Consider the following 24,043-nt stretch of genomic DNA (forward strand, 5'->3'; position numbering starts at 1 on the left):
AAAATAAGCAACATAAGCTTATAAATATTTACCGCATTTATAACAGCTTTTCATAAAGGTAAGAAAGACAAAGCAATTAGGTGCAGGTTCATCGGTAGATAATAGGCTATTGGGCCTAGATCCTACATAAGCCTAGCCAAAAAGGTACCCTGGCTTTCGCCACCCAAGAAAATGATTTTCCTGTGCCCCTGTGGAGCAGAGCCACAGAAGTGATCCCCGGGGTGAATTTCCTATCTCCCATCCAATCATCAAGATTTTTCTTGAAGAGTGCTAATGAGGAGCTTTGTTTGATATAGATATGTAGTTTGTTCCAGAGTATGGGAAGTATCTGGGACAGGAATCTATCCCTCCAGCATGTTCTGTTTATTGTGGTGACAAGGTTTAGGTCCCTGGAGCATGTAGCTCAAAGGGACTGGGATTTCTTTAAGTGGAGCATGTCCAACAGCTCTGGGTTTGACATAGCTTTGTATGTTAGGCAGAGATCGTCTGTGAGAAGGCGATATGCGACAAGAGTAAATCTGTAGTTTTTTTAGACAGTCTGCGTAGGGCATTTGTTTGAGGCCGGTAATCCTCTTTGTGAGGTATTTCTGTGGTCTTTCCAGTTGTTGTTGATGGCTTGTGAGGTACATACCAAAAGGGGGGTGCTATATACATCTAAGTATCACTGTAAATGTGAATTGTAGAGCTTCCTCAGTGAAATAAATGTTTTTATGCAGGTGAATATGCTGGAAGAGTACAGCAGTCTGTAACTGTTGCAAAGTAATTTATGTAGCAACTTGTAATTGCACGTTTTTATACTGGAAATACTGAAAGGGCAATGTATACCAGAGTAAGGAAAAATTGTAATGACTGCTTTGCATAAATATAAAATGAAAGATGATCATATGATTACTTCTAGATTTTGAGCACTGTTAAGTACTAAATTGTAACTGCTGAAATGGTGCTTTGACTAATGAATTATTGGTATATGATTGTAAATATCAAATCAGATTAAATAATACCCGAGAATGTGGCTTACATAAAAATGTGTCTATCAAACCATATCTAAAGAAAAGAAAACTAAAGAAGTTCTCCTGTCTGTGATAGTTACTGCATGCTAACATAATAATTCAACTCAGTAATTACTTAGTACATATGTACTCCTGATTTGTAACATTTGTCAACCTATGATCCACTTGAAAGTATCTAAACAGAGACCTTTCCCTGGCCATCTTCAAGCGCAACCTTCACCAATGGATTAGAAATCACAAATTCACTCCTGGGGTGGCGCCTGTGTCCTTTATGGACAGAGACTGTCTGTACAAATTGTCAAAACCCCACTTGCTGCCTTTTATTTTTTCTTTAGGGATATAAAATTGGGTAAAATCTGGGTAAAACTGGCAAAGCTTTTAAGGGCACTTGAGCTGTTAGCCTAGTAATCTCCTATGAACCTTTGAACTTATGAACTGTGCTTAGTACTGACTTTGTTCAATTTGCATGATTAAAGATATGGTTCTTAATAGTCCAAAAGCTGCAAGTATCAGTTTTATTGATTTTTTTTTACTATATTTGTTAACCAGGTAAGCCTGTTGGGTACAAGTGTCCCTAAAGCGTAATGTGATCACCCCCCCACTGGATATAATATACTAAGGTATGACAGACAAAACAAGCATACAGGTGGTATAGCAATCATGTATAAAAATTCCCAAACCATCACCTTACTCCCATAGGACATACACAAATTACAAATTTAACAATGCTGAACTTCTAATAGCACTCCTAAAAATCAACAATAGGAAAACAATATGTTTAACATCAGTTTATATACCACCAGAGAATAACATTGATACTAACGAAAGTATCCTGTATTCGATATTTCAACAAATTTACCATGAAACTATAATACTTGGAGACTTAGATATAGACTGGCATTTCATAAATTCTACTACCCCATGCTGAATCCATAAACTTGTATAACCTCAACCAATTAATAACCACAGCCACTAAAATCAATAAAACTTTAGAGAGATGCTAAACATTAGACAGCATCCTTACAATAAACCAGACAAATTGACAAAAATAGGCTGCCACTCAGGCAGCATACGTGACCACATACCAACATATGCCATTAGAACTCATCATTACCCAGATAAACATATTATCTATAATCATATATGAAATACAACCAATTTCAGCAAAGATGTTTTCAATGAAACACTAAAACAAAATAACTGGAATATATTTAGAGCAGTCTCACTAGATACCACTGTAGAACACTTTAATAATATATTCATACAAACCTTAAATAATCTAGCATCGGTATGTAATAAAATAATAAAGTTCAACCCCGCACCATGGCTAACAAACTAAACAAACAAAAAAAGAACTCACACTGAAAAGGGATAATGCATTGGTATAAAAATAGAACTCAAAATGCCTTCCTGCAATTTGGACATCTTAGAAACCTTGCAAAACAAAATGTTAAACAGGACAAGCAAGCATACTATACCAGCCTACAAGACAAACATCAAAACAACCCAAAACTTTTTTGGTCTTTAGTAAATAAACTACTCCACCCTGGCAAGACAACCACTCCCTCTCCAAAAATAGACAATATGGTGATTTAATTCCTACTTTATATACTCAGTATTATTTTCTTAGACACTAATACATCTGACCCCTCTCTCTACCCCAGTCCAACCAAAACTACCCAGAGATCTTCAATTTTAGTCCAGTACCCACCTCACTCATAGTGAAGTTGCTCATTAAACTAAAACCTGCTTCCATAGCTGTAGACCAGCTACCATCAGATTACCTAAAAATGGCCACAGAAATCTTAACCTTCCCTGTGTCCGTACTAATTAATAGTCTATAGCAGAAGGAAATATCCCATCACTGTGGAAAAAAATCCTACATCATACCACTACATAAAGGTGGCACATCTACAGAGTTGAATAACTATAGACTGATATAAATTCTCTCCCTCCTCTCCAAAATATTACAGAAATGCAGCCATATATAGCTGATACAGTACTTAACCTCAAATAACCTGCTCTCAGAAGCACAACATGGCTATAGTCACCACCACAGCACCACTACTGCTCAACTACATTTTATCAATGTAATAAGCCTACATAGAAGCAATGGTCTGCTTGTGTCCACCATGTTCTTAGACTTGTCAAAGGCATTTGATACTGTCTAACACCAGTAACTGCTCATTCAACTCTCCTCAATAGGACTTTCACAATACTCCTTGTTGTGGTTTCTTAGTTACCTATCTGGAAGGCAAGGAGCCATTAATTGGCAACAAACCTAATCATCCTTTCAACCATTTACTACAGGTGTCCCTCAGGGATCTATCCTTGGTCCTGTCCTATTTAATATATTTATTAAGGGTCTATATTACATCATTGAACTCACAAGAGTTCGAACGATGTAATATTGAACCAGGAAGTTCGAAACCCAAAAAGTACGAAAACACAGAACAGCGGCTTTTTTCACCAGGGAAAAAAATCGCTGTTCCGGTACAAAAAAAAAAAAACATGCGCACTTTAAACTTAAACTAATGTGGGGGGCATTTGATACTGTCTAACACCAGCAACTGCTCAATCGACTCTCCTCAATAGGACTTTCACAATACTCTTTGCTGTGGTTTCTTAGTTACCTATTTGGATGGCAAAAACCCATTAATTGGCAACAAACCTACTCATCCTTTCAACCATTCACTATAGGTGTCCCTCAGGGCTCCATCCTTGGACCTGTCCTATTTAATATATTTATTAAGTGTCTATGTAAAACTCCACTGCCAATTATGATTGGACAAGTGATCCGCTGTGGTGACCCCTAACCGAGAAAAGCCAAAAGAAGAAGAAGAATACATTGTCGAACTTACAAGAGTTTGAATGATGTAATATCGAACCAGGAAGTTTGAAACCAAAAAAGTACGAAAACACAGAACAGCGATATTTTTTTCACAGGAAAAAAAATCGCCATTCCAGTAAAAAAAACACGTACACTTTAAACTTAAACTAATGTGGGGAGGCTTTGCCCCCCACACCCCCAACATGGGGGGCTATGCCCCCCACACCCCCCCTACTTAAATATACCAACTCAGAGATTGCACCACAGTGGAGGAAATAGCAAAGCCGCGAAAATGGCCCACCGACTTTTTTCCCTGGGGAAAAAAATCAATGTTCCGTGGCTTCACTATTTTCACATTTCGAACATATGAGTTCGATATTACAACGTTTGAACTCCTGTGAGTCCGACGTAATATAGATCCATTTATCAATAACCTCCACACCTCCACTCACCATGCTAGTTTAATTCAGTATGCAGATGACTCAACATTATATGTGCAGCCTCAACAATAAATGAGCTCCAAGACATTACCCAAAATTTTTCTCCTCTGTAGAAACCATGCTCAAAGAATCAAACCTCCTGCACAACCCCGAGAAAACCAAGTTAATGCTTTTTACCTCAAAATTTGCCAAAAATCAAAAGCAAGCTTTTACCATAAAGTCAGCAAATCATACTGTCATTGAAACTGTAATTCACAGTAATCGTCTAGGCATTATAATAGATGACAGTCTCAAATATGACCAACATATACTGCACACCAGTAAATAATAGATGTTAGTCTCAAATTTGACCAACATGTACTACACATCATTAAATCTACAAACCAGAAACTAAGCTCCCTTTATAAGATCAATGGATTCCTTACAGATACTGCAAGAAAAACTGTAGCCTCCACCTTCTTACTGACAACTCTCTTATATGCCACTCCTATCCTATCAAACTTAAACAATATTCAAAGAAAGAAATGTTCCTCCTGCTATAATAAAATAGCTAGATTTGCCACCAATCTCCCTCATAGGACCCACCATTGTCATAGCTTAAATCAGTTAAACTGTCTTGAATTGCACAACTGCCTAACATATTCACAACTAACTACAGCACACAAACTCATTCTTCATCCAGAAAAATTGTCTTGCATTACAAAACTTATTACTGCCCTACTGCCTAGCAAGGGACCTCTGTTCAAATAACAAATTCTTACTACTCACGAATAGGTCAAATTATGTTGTCGGAGACTTGCTCTACTTCCAGTATGTTGCTAAATGCTGTAATAGTATTCCCACACAAATAAAACTTTCCAACAAACTCAAGGGTTTTAAACCACTGCTTAAACAACATCTTAACCAATCCTGGTCCTGCACATGCTTATCACCAGGTTAAGACTGTGCTCACCCTACAATACTCTGCAGATTCTCTCCTTAAAATACTCTCAACCTCTCACTGAAATGACAAAACAATTTTTATACATAACTATTGCCTGTACAATCCACCAAGTTGCATGTGGGCTTCCTTTTTAGTAACATCTACCTCTGTAACATCTTAGAATGTAGAAATGTAACTACTGTATGTCTGTAACTGTAAATAGAAATGTGACTACTCTGTGTTTAACTGAAAGTAAGTATAATGCAACATAAACAAATGGAACTTTTCTCCCCAGGTCTCTGCTGAAAATGGGTATTACCCAGTCAGATTTTCCTGGTAAACAAAGACAAATAAATAAATTTTCAGGGGTGACCTGGGAGTACTGTCTGATCAAGTTACTTCTTCAAAGTCACACAGTAGTCATATGGAGGTTGAAGGAATCAAATCATGCACCCTTGAATGTAGGAAAAATGGTTGACAGTTTAGAATCTTAATCCTCTGTGTTAACTGCCAGACTGTAGACCTTTGTGTTGTTGTTTCTTTCGGCTTTTCCTGGTTAGGGGTCGCCACAGCGGAACTCCGGTCCGCTAATGATTGGCAGTTGATTTTTATGGTGCCAAGGTGCCAGCCCGATGCCCAAACTTCAACGAAGGCACGCCAATTCACACATGTCTTTCAAACGCCACTCAACCACAGGGAGGACATGCAGACTCCACACAGAAGGTGCTCCAGCCAAGAATCAAACGGGAGAACTTCTTGCTGTGAGGCGACAATGCTACCGCTGCACCACCGCTGCTTCCACTGTAGACCTTTGTGTAATTTTTTTAATAAAATACCTTTACCTCATTGAATCTCTGCTTTTTGATTTAAAAGTTGTTGATTTGTGCTAACATTAAACAAGAACCTAATTTGAATTTCAGATATTTCTTAAATATTTTATTGTTTGCTTTCACCCCACTCCGACCTCATACACTACAATTAGCCTTGCAAGTTATTTAAGTTTCTTCTTCTTTGAATTATTGAAGGGCTTGGTATATCTTTAACAATAACATATTTTAAAAAAGATCCAATGAGCTTTCTTCCTTCCAAAAAGGTACTCAACTTTAAAAATAATTTGTCTATTAAAATGTGTGTATTAATATCTTTTCAGGTAAAGAAATTTGTAACAAGCTATCTACATTTTCTCTTTGCAGTGGAAATAAACTACTTACACCAGGAGGAAAAAGATGTTTATAGTATAGGCAACATATAATTTTGTAGAGTAACATCAGGAGGTTTACAAGTTGTAACAACCTTAATACATTTGCAAAATTACCACATCAAACTTCAAATAAGAACACATATTCATTGTATATATAGAATGGCACTAATGATATTTCTTTTAACTGGTTTCTCTGAAATCCCAGAAATTTAGTAACCTGAAGTTAGAAATAAGCAAGCTGCTGACCAGATAGCAAGTATATTCACAATGTTCTTCGTGTTTCACTGTTGCAGTCATTACATTTGGGTAATCCTGCTGGCAGGTTGCCCTCAGCCAGCCTGAATTCCAAAGTCTTGGGTCCTGCATCGGCTGCAGTCACCCCTTCCCTGATGTTAGGTCATCAGGGGTATAAAAGAAGCAGCCAATGCCATTTTCTTTAGTCTTTCTTGCCACACGGTGCCCGAAGCAGAAGCAGTTCGCAGGTGCCAGTCGGCCGACTCCTGAGATTTTCGTGTTAGAGTTTCAGATCCGAAGTCTTCAATAAAGCTAAGTACCCCATTGGGGAAACTTTTTTCTTGCTCCAGACCGATGTCAGAAAAAGTTAATAATTGTATTTCTTGTGGGAAGCAAATACCTCATAAGGATTTTCATTCTTACTGTATTCCTTGCCTAGGCCCTGATCACAATGTTTCTGGTTGTCAGTTTTGTGCTAGATTTAAACAACGCACTATTAAGCGTTGGTATGATTTTGTTTTGAACTATTTTGGACGCCAGTTTAATTATCCAGAAATGTCGTCGGATAGCCATCCGACTACCGGAGTTCACAAAAAACGTAAAGAAAAGAGATAGACAACTGAGGCCCAAAACTGACGACGAAGCTTCTCCTAAGCCAGTCGCCGGTTCACTGGTCCTCAGTGAAGTGCTTTTGCAGCCCCTAACACCCGCTATATTAGAGTCACAGGCTACTACCAACTCCCACATGGAGTCGGCCATGCCACTGGAAATTCAAGGTATTGGAGGCTCAGATATTATCCCTTCAGATGGGTCCAGAGCTGCAGAGCAGGCACCGGATTTTGAGGGTGTATTCAGACCTAAACAATTCTACATCAAACCAACTTCAGCTTCAAAGGCAAAGACTAAAGCACCTTCCAAAGCAAAGAAACAAACTCAAGAGCCACTTTGTCAGGCCTCTATGCCCAAAAAACAGATGCTCAAAATGGCCGAAGACTTGATTACCTTGATCAGGGGTTCCCATCCCCCTCCTGATAAGAGGCCTAGGCAAGAGACTGACTATGAATCTTCAGATCAGGTTTCCATTTCTTCTGATTCCTCTTCCGATCAGGAATATTCTCTTCTCCCCTATGAGGATTCTGATGCTGAAGAATCTATACCTTCAGCTTCTCCTCCAGAGGACTATTCTTTTGGGGAAACCTTACATACCATGAGGGAGCATTTCCACTGGGAGAGCCAAGATTTTTCAGAATCTAAAAAGAGGCTCAGGAATTTCCTTTTACTACCTCAACACAAGCCACTAGCCATCCCACCTGTGTTAGACATTGTAGATGATGTGTTTTCGGAGTCTAGTCTTACCCCTGACACCTTACCTCCAGCTCCTGTTAAGCCTGACAGATATTACAGGGTTCCTGACTCTCATGAATTCCTTTATAAAAACCCTGCTGCAGACCCAGAAACTATGTCTCAGGGTCCCAAAGGAGTTAAGGCTTCTGCTGCAAAAAACCCTACCCCCTCTGACAGAGATTCTAGGGCAATGGGTAGATGGGGAAAAAAGGTTTACACATCTGCTACCTTGGCTATAAGGGCATTAAATTGTCAGTTTTATGTGCTCAAATATCAGCATCATGTCATGGCATTGCTTAAACAGAAAATGTTGTTAAACTCTGAATGTGCAGAAAACAAGGAAATGCAGGATTTATTGCATGCAGCTGAACAAGTTGGAAAGCATACTTTGCAATGTGGTTTTGATTCTTTAGAAGCCTCCTGCAGGACCGCAGTCACAGGTTCTGTAATTAGGAGGCATGCTTGGTTAAAGGAACAAAATCTGCCTGATCATGTTAAAGCTAAATTATTAGATGCACCTTTACAGCATGATATTTTGTTTGGTGTTAAGGCAGAAGAGGTGTTAAAGAAAATGGAGGACAAAGCTAAATCTATGCAAACGGTCAAATATTTTTTACAAGTACAGCCATCTAGGTTTAGTAGACACTGGCCAACAAAGAATTGGTCCTTTCCTGTGTCAGACAGACCTCAAAGGGGCAGATCCAGAAGCCCTAGAGGCAGTTCCCAGGTGCAAGGTTCATACCGCCCAAAGCAATGGGGGGCTTCTACCTCCAAAGCTGGTGAAGACAAATCACAACCATACAGGAAACAGTCCCAATGACTTCCCCCTGTCTGCACCAAGCACTTGTCTCATGGCATCACCCTTAGGGGGAAAATTAGCACTTTTCTCTCAAAATTGGCACATTATAACCCGGGACAAGTGGGTCCTAAATATTGTGTCACAAGGCTACAAGTTCCATTTCCATACCCTGCCAAAGGCAAACGGCTGTCCAGATCTGCCAAAAAATCAATGGGCAGAGGCACAAAAACAAGTCTCATCCCTCATGGACATGGGGGTCATTCAACAAGTACCAGAGCAAGAGCAGGGACAAGGATTTTACTCAAGACTGTTCTTGGTACCCAGAAAGGACAAGGCCTGGAGGCCAATACTGGACCTATCTCTTTTGAACACATTCCTGGATATACCAAAATTCAAGATGTTGACTTTGCAGCAGCTTCTGCCCATGCTGGGCAAGAATGCTTGGCTTGTGACTTTAGGCCTAAAAGAGGCATACCTGCATGTCCCGATTAGACAAATATGCAGAAGATACTTCAGATTCAAGGCTGGCTCAATGCATTACCAATTCTCTGCACTGCCCTTTGGCTTATCTACTGCACCCAGGGTCTTTACAAAGTGCCTGGCACCAGTAATTGCATTCTGCAGACAAAGAGGAATACAGATATAACCTTACTTGGACGACTGTCTAATTCAAGCAGAGAACAAGGACATCCTTCTACAGCATCTGGCATTTGTGAAAAGACTTCTAACATGCCTAGGGTACACAGTCAATGAAATAAATCAAAACTAGTACCCTCTCAAGAAATAATATTCCTGGGTGCAAGCTTAAATACAACTGCCCAGATGGCTTATCTCACACCAGACAAACAAAGGCAACTGACTACCTATTTCAAAATGTTGGCAACAAAGGCCCAGTTGTCTACAAGAAAAATTCTGCAGGCTTTGGGCTTCATGGCATCCTGCATCCTACTAATTACATATGCAAGACTGCATATGAGGAAACTTCAATGGTACCTAAAATGTGTTTGGACTCAACATTGCCACAGCCTGGAAACTATGATTACTCATTCCCTGCCTGCAACAGGAGTTTCGATGGTGGGCAAAGGCTTGTCACCAAAACAAGGGACAGCCATTCACATTACCCCCAGCCAGGCAGACACTAACAACGGATGCATCAGATTATGCCTGGGGGGGGCCCACATGTCAGGAAGATGCATTCAGGGCACATAGACCTCAAACCAAATGCATCTACATATCAATTAAAAAGAGATGCTAGCAGTTCAAAATACCCTGACAACCTTCAAGGACCTACTTCATCCGGGACAACTACTGATAAAGACAGACAACACTACGGTCATGGGGTATATAAACAAGCAGGGGGGCACACATTTTTACCCCCTTTGCAGACTAGCCATGACTTTGTGGGACACAGCATTGACTTACCAAGTACATCTGCAGGCATAATTCCTGCCAGAAAGGAAAAATACTCTGGTAGACGAACTAAGCAGAAACCTCATGGATCCTCACGAGTGGCACCTGAATCCACACGTCTTCAGCATGATAACAAAGAAATGGGGATGCCCGGACATAGATCTATTTGCAACTCACAACTACCTACTAAAAAGATTCTGCACAAGGATTTATCACAGACAAGTATGGAAAGTGGACCCCCTATCTTTCAGCTGGAAAAACCTATCAGTATATGCATTTCCCCCTCTGCCTCTCCTCCCCAAGGTACTCCTAAAGGTCAGACAGGAGAAGCCAAAGATGATACTGTTTGCCCCAGACTGGCCCCGCCAGTATTGGTACCCAATAATAAGGAGCTTGTCTCAATGCCCAGCTTGGACCTTACCTCAAGTACCTCATCTACTGTCCCAGCAGAACAGTCATATCCTGCACAGCCAACTCAGAACTTTAAACCTGGCAGCATGGCGAATAATGTAGTCATACAAAACACACCTCTCAGTAAAGCTGTGATGGATGTCATTTTGGTAGCCAGAAGGCCTAGTACTAGAAAATCTTATGCTGGAAAATGGAAGAGATTCTGTGCTTGGAACCAGGCACAAGGCACTGATACAGCTGTGCCAAATATGCCTCAGATTTTGCAATACTTAACTGAGATGCTGGACAAAGGCCTATCTTTTTCATCTATTAAAATTCATGCCTCTGCCATTTCGGCTCATTACAATGTAGAGCCACCAATATTTTCTCATCCCTTATTAAAGCAGTACCTCAGAGGAGCCAAAAATTTAAGAACTCCACGGAGATCACCAGTGCCTGTATGGGACCTCAACTATGTCTTGGAAAAACTCACCCTGCCTCCTTTCGAGCCAGTTGCTACTGCTGATATCAAGTTTTTATCTTGGAAAACAGCTCTGCTCCTAGCAATAACTTCTGCAAAACGAGTTTCAGAGCTGCATGGCTGTGGAACCTTTTATCATCTTTTATCCAGACAGGGTCTCTCTGAGGACAAACCCAACATTTATACCTATGGTTTTGTCCAGTGTGTCTTTCAACCAAACTATTCACCTGCCAACCTTTTATCCAAATCCACAGAACAAGGGGGCAAGAATTCTTCATTCTTTGGACGTACACAGACAGCTTAGATTCTACTTGGACAGAAATAAAGTTTTCAGAAAGACAGAGCAATTACTAGTGGCGTATGCTGCAGGATCACAAGGTAAGGCTATCTCAAAGCAGACTATTTCAAAGTGGATAGGCCACTGCATTCGTTTCTGCTATGTACACCATGGCAAGCCAGTGCCTAAGGGCATTAGGCCACACTCAACCAGAGCTGGAGCCACTTCAGTAGCCTTTCTCAGGGGAGTGCCTACCAAGGGCATTTTAGAGGCTGCTACTTGGAGTTCACTGCTCACCTTTACAAAGCACTATCATCTGCCATTCTTCTCTAAATCCAGGGCAGGCTTTGCCACTGCAGTTCTGCAGGGCCTCATAGCCACTCCTAATGCTGTTTAGCTCCAGTCTCCCAACCTTAGCTTTGGGACTCTACCCAAATGTAATGACTGCAACAGTGAAACACGAAGAACATAGTACGGTTGTGTACACTTACCATAAATGTAGATGTTCGAGTGTATTCACTGTTGCAGTCCAGGTTACCCACCCACCATCCCCCTTCTCTTCTGATGGAACCTATCTTTCCTTCTCTGATTTATACAACCTATGTAGTGTATTTGCTTGTAGGTGAAGGTAAATTTTATATTGGTGCATGTAATTATACATATATAAATTTTGGCTACCCTTTACGGGGGCACCTGACATCTGGGGCAAGAAAAACTAAAGAAAATGGCGTCAGCTGCTTCTTTTATACCCATGATGACCTAACGTCAGGGAAGGGGCGACAGCAGCCAACGCAGGACCCAAGACTTTGGAATTCAGGCCGGCTGAGGGCAACCTGCCAACAGGATTACCCAAATGTAATGACTACAACAGTGAACACACTCGAACATCTACATTCATGGTAAGTGTACACGACTGTACTTTCCCTTTTGTGGCAACCCCATTAAACCTTATCTTGTACTGTCTGCTAGAGCTTCAGTCATGATTCCAGTTTACATTTCAAACCTAATTAAAATGATGCACTGTGACCCAGTGTCGATTCCCAGCTACTTCAACAAAATGTTCATGCATTGATTTGCACAAACATTCTTACTACCAACTCACTGGTAAAACCAGTTTGACACAGAAAATGTAACTTTTAAGTTTTCAACAGGATTCACATATGACTGATTATAGCAACTGTGGCTTTTAAAGGGGCATTATTTAGCCTGGCATTATTACAGCTTCAACAGTGGTGCAGCGGTAGGTTGCTGCCTCACAGCAAGAGGTTCTCCCGTTCGATTATCAGCTAGTGTGCGGGGAGTGCCTTCTGTGTGGAGTCTGCATGTCCTCCCCACGGGTCAAGTGGCGTTCCGAAAGACATGCGTGAGTGGGCGTGCCTTCGTTGAAGGTTGGGCGTCGAACTGGCAACTTGGCACCGTGAAAATCTACTGCCAATCATTAGCGGACCGGAGTTCTGCTGTGGCGACCCCTAACCAGGAAAAGCCGAAAGACAGCAACAACATTATTGCAGCTTCGACATCATTATAATTGGTATTACAGAAATATTCTTAGATTGCTAGCTGCATGCCTTCAGTTATGATACAGCTTAGCTGTCAGTTTTCTGTAGTACTGTATTCCCACAGGGCAGTAATCAGTAATGTCCCATCTCTGTAATCTGTAAAGTAATGCTGATATGTCATTTAGTTCTTTTGTGATTTTGTTTTAGTTGTTTTGTGCATTTCCTTTTTGCCGGCATGATTATGTAAAGATGAATGTCCCATATATCCAAGCATACCAATTTATTGAAAAATCATTTATACTTAAAACACATATGCACGCACACACAATGTACAATTAGTGTGGTATTTATGTGATTTGCCAATGCTAGTATGTACATTGCAGCATTTGTTTAGTCAAGCGATGCTATGTATTTTCCTACTTGCTGTTCCTTACATTTTTGGGCTGTTTTTAATGAAAAGCATAGTAACATCGTAAATACTGCAACTGTTTAAAGCATTTATGTTGTGACTCCATTCCTGTTATTCTGATGCTGATTTCTGAAAGAGCATCTCAGCTTTATTTTTCTTCTCTACTGATAAAGCCTCAAACATTTTGAATCTCTGCAATTTGGGTAGCATCATTCTGGCATTTTGTCTTTGTGTTAAGGGATACCTACTATATGAACATTTCAAGTAGTGGTATTTAACCTTTATGAATTGCCCAGACTGGATTTACAGGTTGATTTCTTCATGGTCTGGCTCACAGTATATGCTTATGCCCCTTTTGTGTTTTGTGAAGGGACAGAGTTCTAGCAGTCAAGAGAAATTGCATTTCCTTGATAAGTTTGAAATTTTATATTGTAATAACATTTGTTTATCCTGCTCTCTAAATATCTCAGTCAAGTGCTGTCAGCTACAGCACTTAACAATACATTAATTAGAAACAGTGTCATATGAGGCTTCTCACATGCTTAAAAGCTCTAGCACGTATACTGTTTTCTGAATAGTTCACAGTTTAATGGACTACACCCTGTGAAGGTCGAAATGACCACAGATGGTATGAAATAGCAAAAAAATGCTGAAAAGTAGTAATAACATTTCATTTATATAATTTTGAACCTATTATATCTTACCTTTTTACCATTACATCTATTCCTCTTAGTCACAGTATAGCTTTATTCCCTCAGTTGGTAAAGACAGATTTTAGTTGAAAAAAGTGGATAGCACAAGTCTCAAGACTCACTGCTTCTCATTACGCACACACATCTGTACCCAAGTCATTTGATATTTTTGCATGCACAAAATATATAAACGTCAAAAGTGTTTGTGTCATAATGGTTGCTTAATTCCATCTTTTTTAAATGTATCTCCTTTTTTTCATCTTCTTTCTTTGCTTGAGTCCATCAGTTTTCCATTTTTGGCCATAGTCTCTTGCATAGTGTTGTCTTTGTATTCCCTATAAGTATGCATTTTCTACAAATTATTATATGCCTATGGTAAAAGCAGTTTCTTCCTTAGAGCATCATCTGTAGGGAGATATGAATCGAATAGGTGTTATTTCTCAGAAGAAACTGTGGAAAAACTTTCTACCACATATGTTAAATTTGTGTGAAGTTATACTTGCATTGCTGTATGTAAGACTATAATTTGCATAAGATCTTGATTTTTTTTCTTCACAGTGAAGAGCTGTATGCACTAAAAATATCATATTTGCCAGTCTTTTATATAAAACCATAGACACAAAAATAATGACAGTGCATTTTAAATTTAACCAACACTGCTGCCTTAGTCCACAATAATGGAATTAATTACAATTAGTTAATACTATTATCTGGCACATTAGCAAAATTGCCATCACCGGTTATAACTTAATGCATTTAAAATTAAAAGGTTGTCTGTCTCTAGACATTTGTATATTCATATATGAATATAATTTTAAGCAACAAATTAGGTTTGTGCTTTTGAATTTTCATTGTTCTTCCTTTTGATCCTAATTTATAGGTAAAGAAAACTTTAAAGTAGCTAGGAAAAATCAAAAGAAGACGAGGAGTGACATAGAAGGGAAAGCAATAGACCAGATCAACAACTTCAAGTATGTGGAGGGAATAGGTAAAGAGAAAGGAAGTCTGAATAATGATGTCAAAACTTGATTCAGGGGGCTGCAGCCAACTTTCACAGAGTGTCAGAGGTAGTCTGTGACAAATGAATGCCAAAGAAGCTGAAAAGTAAGGCATACAAAACAGTGGTGCAACCAATACTTATGTACAGTACAGAAACCTGGGCTGTAAAAGAAGAGCTGTTAAGGAAGATAACAGTGATGGGAATGAAGTGTCTGAGATGGGTAGTAGGATGCACACTAAGGGACAGATAAAAAAATGATGACACCAGAGCAAAAGCCAGAATAGTTCCATTTGCACAGAAGATCAAAGAGAACATATTACAGTGCTCTAGGCACATGTGCAGGAAAGCAGAAGATGATTTGGGGAAGAAGATTTGGGAGAGACAGGATAAAGGAAATAAGAAAGAAGGATGTTCACCTAACAGATGGACTGCATGAAAGAAATCCTGTGATAGTCGAGCATGACTGTTGAAGAAGGTAGGAGAGAGGAACTGAATTGAAAGAAGTGGTGACAGCTGACATGACACCCCAACCCTATGTAAAAAAAAAAATGGGAAAAGGTGGGTTGATGATGATGTTTATTATGAGGGAAAAACTTTAAAAAACAGCATGAAAATCTTCTAATTTTCTGATTTAGCTTTTATAAGTTGTGATAACATAATAAGCAGTTGGTCATTAATCTGAAACTTTTAAAATTTCATAGGTATTTGATTTCAACCACCCATTTTGAGTTTAATGTGGTCAGATTATTGATTCTTTAAAATACTAAATGAGTCTTCATACAATTCTGCTCTCCTTTGATTTGAGGCTTCTGTAAGCTGAGGATGCACTCGGTACTTCCACTTATTCAACCTATATTGTTTTCTATAGTTTTTAAAATGAAAGGCTGAACCTTACTTAAGGAGCTAAAACATGATCCGATGTTGTCATTTTCATTCATTCCTCATCTGATGGGTCTCTGCTCCAACTCAAATCTGACTCGGACAATTCTTACAGATCCTCAGATCCAAACTCTCAAGCTCCTCCCTTTACCAGTAATGCCATGCTAGCCTAATGTAACGCAGATGTGATTGGCTACCACATCACTATAGACATGGATCCTTTCACTCTCAAGCTATTGGTGAACTTTTAGTTAAAACAGTGAGTTTTTTCTACAGTTTTTTTCCCTCTGTATTAGTTTTTCCTAATTCTGTCTCCTTCCTCTGTATTACAGTAAATTTCCTTTTCCATTATTAGCAATAATTCCATATATTTCTTTAGTACCATCTCTGGTACTTTGTAATCTTTATTCTGTCTTTTTACTCTTTGTCTGCCATTGTTGGTAGCCTTTCCTTTTCTTAGTTTTAAAGTAAAAAACAACAACAACAAAAAAGTAAATAATATTGCTTCTTTATTGTTGTTGCTTTTTTATTTAGTCCAGTATGGCATATAAATCTACTGGATTCAAAAAATGCATAACCTGTGGGCATACAATCTCTTACTAGGATGCTCACAGGGAATGTGTATACTGCTTGGGTGCTGCCCATTTAGAGGTAGACTTTTCCGTATATGCTGGTTTCAATTCCAGGGAACTCACAGAGAGGAGAAATAAACTTGTAATGAAAGACCTTCTCCCTTCCACTTCTTCTTCTTATGCTTCAGCTGGGGCTGAAACCCCCTCTGAGAAGTCTGACAAAGGGAAGCCCAACTCAGCTCCCAAAGATAGACTTCTGTAAAAGATCTCCAGATCCCACTTGCTCCTTGGCTCTTTCCTTGGAGCCACTTGTAAAATTGTCAAAAAAGTTGGATCCAACCACTTTGGATCCCTCTGTTCCAAAATCCAAATCACCTTGGATCCAGTCACCTATTACCCTACTGGATCTGATAATGTCACTGCTCCCTTCACCTTTCTTATAGTTTTCTCTCCGCAAACATTTTAGACCTCCATCCATGTCCTCTTCTCCCAGGTCTTCCAGGAGTTTAACTGAGGCTTTAGTGGATGGGATGATGAGGAAATTCTTCAGAGCTCAGATCCAGATGGGGATACTCCGGTTCCATCTCCCACTGCATCTGTGAGCCTGCATGAGACTATTCTCTCTTTGTTTTTTCCTTTTCTGATCATACCTGCTGTTTTGGAGCTCTTGGGTCTGAGATCTTTGGGGGTATCCTCTTTGGATCCAAAGATAGTTTGTTCTTCGACTCTGGTTACTTCCTGAGTCATCCTGTTCTGAGCCTTTTGAAGCCGGAGGACTCTCTGAGTGCAAACATCAGTGCAGGATCCTGGGGTCGAGAGTCAACTCTGAAGTTATCAGAGCCATCCCTGCCCCTTGGAGCTTGTCAGCTGGACAACTCAGGTCCAACTCCATCCTCAGGTGGAGTGCTTGCAAGTCTGCAGTGGCCTGCAGTTCTGGAGATGTCTGTTCATTTATCATCAACTTGGGTCTCCCCCAAGTGCTCTGCCTTTGAGATTGTGGAGAGGGCCTTCTCTTTACCTAGAGAAAGGTCATCAGTATCCCTCTTGGATCAAATTACTTTACCTCCTTTAGTTCTTTGTTCTGAGCCTCAATCTTCCATTCCACTGCAGTAGCCAGTGAGTTCGTCTCCAGTCAGTCCCTCAGGACTCTCCCATCTCTTCTGATACCTTACCAGACCATACTGCTGATGAGGTCCCTCATAAGAAAACGTGTAAAAGGAGACATTCAGATTCCCCTCAGCAATCTTTCATGGCAGATACTGATTTCAGTGGAGAGGAAATGTCCCCCAGATCTCCACCTGAAAATGTCTCCTTTGGAGACATTCTAAAGCTCTTTAAAAAAATGTGGGTGAACTTCCAATATCCCTTCTCAAGAGGAGTTGGTGTTCCTGAAGGCTTTCCGGTCAAGCCTGGCTACGTCTTGGGTAACCCCACCCCCTCCAGCTGATGAAGTTATACATTATTTCTTGCCAGGATTGGAAGGAAGTAGATACTGTGAAGCCCCACCCCTATGCATCCAGACAAATGTTTAGTCCCTCCCAAGGACAGAACACACTGGAGGAAGAGTGTCTCAGTTAATGTCATGGTTTTCACAGCAGTCACCAAAAAAGAGCTTGTGGACCAGAGCTCTTCTGTTCCACCCCCACCCCCCCAAAAAAAACAGTTCTTGAATTATTTGGCACATTTTATGAGACCGCAAAGAGATTTGACTAAAACAACTCTCCAAATCTCTTTCTGGGTCCATGCCTACCGAGGACCAAGATAGAGTTTCCTTGCATCTGGCCAGTCTTCAAACTATATCTAATGCATCCATGAGGCTGATCTCTCATGCAGCAGAAGGTACCTCATGGGCAGTGGATTCAGGAATTGCCATTAGGAGACGTTCCTGGATGCATCTATGTGACTTTGCTGTGCCCTTTAAGTATTCATTTATTTGTGCTCCATTTAATGGATCTTTCTTATTTGGCCCTAAAGTAAGGAAATACCTTGTCTGTCATAGGGATATGTTTTCCTGTCCTGCAAAGACCATTTTTCCAGAATCACTGAGGAGATAGAAAGATGTTTTTCCAAAAATCCCAGGGTCCTTTCCAAGACCCATAAAGAGATAGTTCTCCCAGAGGCAGAGGGAGGAACTCTAAGGGAAGATACCACCCCCATGGCAGAGGTGGCCTGCAGAACCAGGGTTTTCAGGATTCATTCTTGGACAAGCGCTATCAGTGCTTCTGAGCAACTGTCTTGACTATTGCCCTCTGGAGGCAGTCAGGGGCATTTGTCTATGCACCAAAGAGCCTGACTATCTATAACAAAAGATTCCTGGGTGCAGAAAATTATATCCAGAGGTTATATCATACCATTTTTCCAAATTTCCCTACAAGAATGAAAATAATCCCCAATGTTCCACCCAATCAGAGGGAAGCAGCAGACTTAGAGATAGAAAAGCTGCTAGAAAGAGAGTTATCCAGTAGGTCCCTCCAGACCAGAGAGGATCTAGGACCTACTCAGGATTCTTCTTAGTGCCAGAGAAGACAGGGGACTTAATCCCATCCTGGATCTCAGCAAACTAAACCAGTTTGTGCAATATTCAAGGTTCTTGATGGTCACACTTCAGTCCATTCTGCCCCTACTATGAAAGGGTGATTGGATGTGCTCGATAGATCTTTGGGATGTGCACTATCACATCAAATTTAACAAGCACTCCAGAAGATATCTGCGCTTCTGGAAGGGAGACAGTTATTACCAGTTCAGAGCAATGCCCTTTGGTCTTACCACAGTCACCCAGGGTGTTCACCAAATGCATGATGGTGTTAGCAGCTCACTTGAGACTGCTGGGATTCCAATTGTTTCCATACATAGATAACTGGCTCCTACAAGCCCCAACAAGGCATCTACTACTACAGACAAGGGGCTACTTGTTCCAGTTGTGTCTTTACCTAGGCATAACAGTCAATTATAACAAAACAGTTTAATGTGGTCAGATTATTGATTCTTTAAAATACTAAATGAGTCTTCATACAATTCTGCTCTCCTTTGATTTGAGGCTTCTGTAAGCTGAGGATGCACTCGGTACTTCCACTTATTCAACCTATATTGTTTTCTATAGTTTTTAAAATGAAAGGCTGAACCTTACTTAAGGAGCTAAAACATGATCCGATGTTGTCATTTTCATTCATTCCTCATCTGATGGGTCTCTGCTCCAACTCAAATCTGACTCGGACAATTCTTACAGATCCTCAGATCCAAACTCTCAAGCTCCTCCCTTTACCAGTAATGCCATGCTAGCCTAATGTAACGCAGATGTGATTGGCTACCACATCACTATAGACATGGATCCTTTCACTCTCAAGCTATTGGTGAACTTTTAGTTAAAACAGTGAGTTTTTTCTACAGTTTTTTTCCCTCTGTATTAGTTTTTCCTAATTCTGTCTCCTTCCTCTGTATTACAGTAAATTTCCTTTTCCATTATTAGCAATAATTCCATATATTTCTTTAGTACCATCTCTGGTACTTTGTAATCTTTATTCTGTCTTTTTACTCTTTGTCTGCCATTGTTGGTAGCCTTTCCTTTTCTTAGTTTTAAAGTAAAAAACAACAACAACAAAAAAGTAAATAATATTGCTTCTTTATTGTTGTTGCTTTTTTATTTAGTCCAGTATGGCATATAAATCTACTGGATTCAAAAAATGCATCACCTGTGGGCATACAATCTCTTAACTAGGATGCTCACAGGGAATGTGTATACTGCTTGGGTGCTGCCCATTTAGAGGTAGACTTTTCCGTATATGCTGGTTTCAATTCCAGGGAACTCACAGAGAGGAGAAATAAACTTGTAATGAAAGACCTTCTCCCTTCCACTTCTTCTTCTTATGCTTCAGCTGGGGCTGAAACCCCCTCTGAGAAGTCTGACAAAGGGAAGCCCAACTCAGCTCCCAAAGATAGACTTCTGTAAAAGATCTCCAGATCCCACTTGCTCCTTGGCTCTTTCCTTGGAGCCACTTGTAAAATTGTCAAAAAAGTTGGATCCAACCACTTTGGATCCCTCTGTTCCAAAATCCAAATCACCTTGGATCCAGTCACCTATTACCCTACTGGATCTGATAATGTCACTGCTCCCTTCACCTTTCTTATAGTTTTCTCTCCGCAAACATTTTAGACCTCCATCCATGTCCTCTTCTCCCAGGTCTTCCAGGAGTTTAACTGAGGCTTTAGTGGATGGGATGATGAGGAAATTCTTCAGAGCTCAGATCCAGATGGGGATACTCCCGGTTCCATCTCCCACTGCATCTGTGAGCCTGCATGAGACTATTCTCTCTTTGTTTTTTCCTTTTCTGATCATACCTGCTGTTTTGGAGCTCTTGGGTCTGAGATCTTTGGGGGTATCCTCTTTGGATCCAAAGATAGTTTGTTCTTCGACTCTGGTTACTTCCCTGAGTCATCCTGTTCTGAGCCTTTTGAAGCCGGAGGACTCTCTGAGTGCAAACATCAGTGCAGGATCCTGGGGTCGAGAGTCAACTCTGAAGTTATCAGAGCCATCCCTGCCCCTTGGAGCTTGTCAGCTGGACAACTCAGGTCCAACTCCATCCTCAGGTGGAGTGCTTGCAAGTCTGCAGTGGCCTGCAGTTCTGGAGATGTCTGTTCATTTATCATCAACTTGGGTCTCCCCCAAGTGCTCTGCCTTTGAGATTGTGGAGAGGGCCTTCTCTTTACCTAGAGAAAGGTCATCAGTATCCCTCTTGGATCAAATTACTTTACCTCCTTTAGTTCTTTGTTCTGAGCCTCAATCTTCCATTCCACTGCAGTAGCCAGTGAGTTCGTCTCCAGTCAGTCCCTCAGGACTCTCCCATCTCTTCTGATACCTTACCAGACCATACTGCTGATGAGGTCCCTCATAAGAAAACGTGTAAAAGGAGACATTCAGATTCCCCTCAGCAATCTTTCATGGCAGATACTGATTTCAGTGGAGAGGAAATGTCCCCCAGATCTCCACCTGAAAATGTCTCCTTTGGAGACATTCTAAAGCTCTTTAAAAAAATGTGGGTGAACTTCCAATATCCCTTCTCAAGAGGAGTTGGTGTTCCTGAAGGCTTTCCGGTCAAGCCTGGCTACATCTTGGGTAACCCCACCCCCTCCAGCTGATGAAGTTATACATTATTTCTTGCCAGGATTGGAAGGAAGTAGATACTGTGAAGCCCCACCCCTATGCATCCAGACAAATGTTTAGCCCCTCCCAAGGACAGAACACACTGGAGGAAGAGTGTCTCAGTTAATGTCATGGTTTTCACAGCAGTCACCAAAAAAGAGCTTGTGGACCAGAGCTCTTCTGTTCCACCCCCACCCCCCCAAAAAAAACAGTTCTTGAATTATTTGGCACATTTTATGAGACCGCAAAGAGATTTGACTAAAACAACTCTCCAAATCTCTTTCTGGGTCCATGCCTACCGAGGACCAAGATACAGTTTCCTTGCATCTGGCCAGTCTTCAAACTATATCTAATGCATCCATGAGGCTGATCTCTCATGCAGCAGAAGGTACCTCATGGGCAGTGGATTCAGGAATTGCCATTAGGAGACGTTCCTGGATGCATCTATGTGACTTTGCTGTGCCCTTTAAGTATTCATTTATTTGTGCTCCATTTAATGGATCTTCCTTATTTGGCCCTAAAGTAAGGAAATACCTTGTCTGTCATAGGGATATGTTTTCCTGCCCTGCAAAGACCATTTTCCCAGAATCACTGAGGAGATAGAAAGATGTTTTTCCATAAATCCCAGGGTCCTTTCCAAGACCCATAAAGAGATAGTTCTCCCAGAGGCAGAGGGAGGAACTCTAAGGGAAGATACCACCCCCATGGCAGAGGTGGCCTGCAGAACCAGGGTTTTCAGGATTCATTCTTGGACAAGCGCTATCAGTGCTTCTGAGCAACTGTCTTGACTATTGCCCTCTGGAGGCAGTCAGGGGCATTTGTCTATGCACCAAAGAGCCTGACTATCTATAACAAAAGATTCCTGGGTGCAGAAAATTATATCCAGAGGTTATATCATACCATTTTTCCAAATTTCCCTACAAGAATGAAAATAATCCCCAATGTTCCACCCAATCAGAGGGAAGCAGCAGACTTAGAGATAGAAAAGCTGCTAGAAAGAGAGTTATCCAGTAGGTCCCTCCAGACCAGAGAGGATCTAGGACCTACTCAGGATTCTTCTTAGTGCCAGAGAAGACAGGGGACTTAATCCCATCCTGGATCTCAATAAACTAAACCAGTTTGTGCAATATTCAAGGTTCTTGATGGTCACACTTCAGTCCATTCTGCCCCTACTATGAAAGGGTGATTGGATGTGCTCGATAGATCTTTGGGATGTGCACTATCACATCAAATTTAACAAGCACTCCAGAAGATATCTGCGCTTCTGGAAGGGAGACAGTTATTACCAGTTCAGAGCAATGCCCTTTGGTCTTACCACAGTCACCCAGGGTGTTCACCAAATGCATGATGGTGTTAGCAGCTCACTTGAGACTGCTGGGATTCCAATTGTTTCCATGCATAGATAACTGGCTCCTACAAGCCCCAACAAGGCATCTACTACTACAGACAAGGGGCTACTTGTTCCAGTTGTGTCTTTACCTAGGCATAACAGTCAATTATAACAAAACACATCTCACACCTACTGAGTGCCTGGAGTTCATAGGTGTTTGTCTGGACATGGACAATCAGATAGCATCTCTTCCTCCAGTTTGAATATCGACATTTAAATCCCAGGTCAAGAAACTAATCCTGCATTCTTCTCTTCCAGCACAACTGTTCAACAAGCATTGGGATCCATAGCAACAGCTATCACCCTAGTCCCTTTAGCCAGGTTTTCACATGCGAATTCTGCAGTGGAACCTGTCAGTATAGTGGTCCATTCGTCAGCAGCCTTTAACCGCCCCAGTTGAGATTGAGTAAGTTTGCACAAGATATCTTGTTTGGTGGCTTCACTCAGACAAAGTTTACAAAGGCCATCCATTTGTTTTTTCCCTGCCCACGGCCACAGTGACCATGGACACCTCCCAACTTGAGGGGACACTATCTGGGAAGGACGTTCCAAGATACGTGGTCTGTAAAACAGGCCAAAATGCATATCATTGTCCTGGAAATTAGAGCAGTCCTCCTAGTATTTCAAGCCTTTCAAGATGCCTTCCACTCCGATATTATTGCTATCCAGATGGACAACATGTCAGTAGTCTGGTACATCAACAAGCAGGAAGGAACCAAATCTGATCCTCTATGTCAAGAAGCAATGAGAGTGTAGCAATAGGTGAGCTCTTCTAACTGCTGTCTAATAGCAACGCATATACCAGGGAAAGAAATTGTGATTGCGGGCAAACTAAGCTGGTCCATTCTGATGCCTCATAAGTTGTCTCTCAGTTTCAAAGTGGTGGAGATAATTTTCTGTTGCTGGGACCAGCCATGCTGTGACCTATTCACCTCTCCACTAAGCAACAAAAACAGCAGGTTCATTGCCCTGATCCACCAACTAGGGAGTCACTAAGGGATGCTGTGGTCCATGATTAGCTTTCTGGACTTTTCTAAGCTTACCCACCATTATCTCTCATTCCCCAAATTTCTACAGAAAGCATACTGGTTAAAGAGCACAGTTATCTTCATTGCACCCTTTTGGTC

General features: G+C 40.9%; 1 protein-coding gene across 44 annotated transcripts in view; it reads left to right on the forward strand.

The window, feature by feature from the left end:
- The window catches only part of LOC122801915 (ABI family member 3 binding protein), a 3,486,228-nt gene that overhangs the window by 1,934,809 nt on the left and 1,527,376 nt on the right, over window positions 1-24,043 (forward strand). The gene's annotated exons all lie outside the window — the stretch shown is intronic.

The sequence above is a fragment of the Protopterus annectens genome, chromosome 5.part0 (assembly GCF_019279795.1).
Source record: "Protopterus annectens isolate FY-2018-M chromosome 5.part0, PAN1.0, whole genome shotgun sequence".
Lineage (NCBI taxonomy): Eukaryota > Metazoa > Chordata > Ceratodontiformes > Protopteridae > Protopterus > Protopterus annectens.